Source organism: Pteropus medius, unplaced genomic scaffold, assembly GCF_902729225.1.
Source record: "Pteropus medius unplaced genomic scaffold, Ma_sr-lr_union100, whole genome shotgun sequence".
In the NCBI taxonomy this organism is placed as follows: domain Eukaryota; kingdom Metazoa; phylum Chordata; class Mammalia; order Chiroptera; family Pteropodidae; genus Pteropus; species Pteropus medius.
In genome coordinates, this window is record NW_024342471.1 from 7,772,431 (window position 1) to 7,773,355 (window position 925).

Consider the following 925-nt stretch of genomic DNA (forward strand, 5'->3'; position numbering starts at 1 on the left):
TCTCAATCTTTCTCTCTCTCTCTCCACACTCAGAAGAAGAGTCATGTGAGGAAACAGCAAGAAGGTGATTGTCTATAAGCCAGATCTCACTAGAAACCAACCCTGCTGGCACCTTGACCTTGGACTTCCAGCCTCCGGAACTGTAAGAAAATAAATGTCTGTCGTTTAAGGCACTTAGTCTGTGGCTTCTTGTTATGGTGGCCTGAGCTGACTAATACAGATGTCTAAGAAGAGATGTCAAATGGGCAGTTGGACATATGAGTCCAAAGTTCAGGAGAAAGGTCCAGGCTGAAGATATAAATTTGGGCATCATCATCATAGAGATGCTATTTAAAGTCATGAATCTAGATGAGATTGCTGATTGAGGTAGTGTGACAGAAATGAGAACTTAACAAAGGACCAGACCTTTCTTATTTTGGGGGGTTGGGGAGGTGAGGAGGAATCAACAAAGAAGACTGAGAATCTTCCAGTGAGATGGGAGGAAGACCAAGAGAGTAAAGCATCCTGGAATCCACATGACAAAGGGTTTTAAGAAGGAGAGAGTGGTCCTCGATGTCCGTGCTGCTGATGAGATTAATAGTGTGAGAACTGCCTATGGCCATGCCACCCTGATCAAGCCCAATCCTGTCTGATCTCGGAAGCTAAGCAGACTGGGACCTGGTTAGTACTTGGATGAGAGACCACCTAGGAAGACCAGGTGCTGTAGGCATAAAAAATAAAAAAAAAAATAAGAGACTGTAAACTGACAAGGTTCCTGCAATCTGAGGTCAACCAAGGGTTGCCTTGCCTAAAGTAATAATAATAATAATAATAATAATAATGATGATGATGATGATGATGATGTGAGAACTAGGGACTGACCATGGATTTACCAACATAGAGGTCACTGGTGACCTTGACAGGAACATTTCATTTAGCTTTAGGT

The 925-nt window shown here is 42.7% G+C and overlaps 1 pseudogene; it reads left to right on the plus strand.

Annotated features, from left to right (window-relative positions):
* The first annotated feature begins 590 nt into the window (after positions 1-590).
* On the plus strand, positions 591-709 carry LOC120604175 (uncharacterized; annotated as a pseudogene).
* Positions 710-925: the final 216 nt, after the last annotated feature.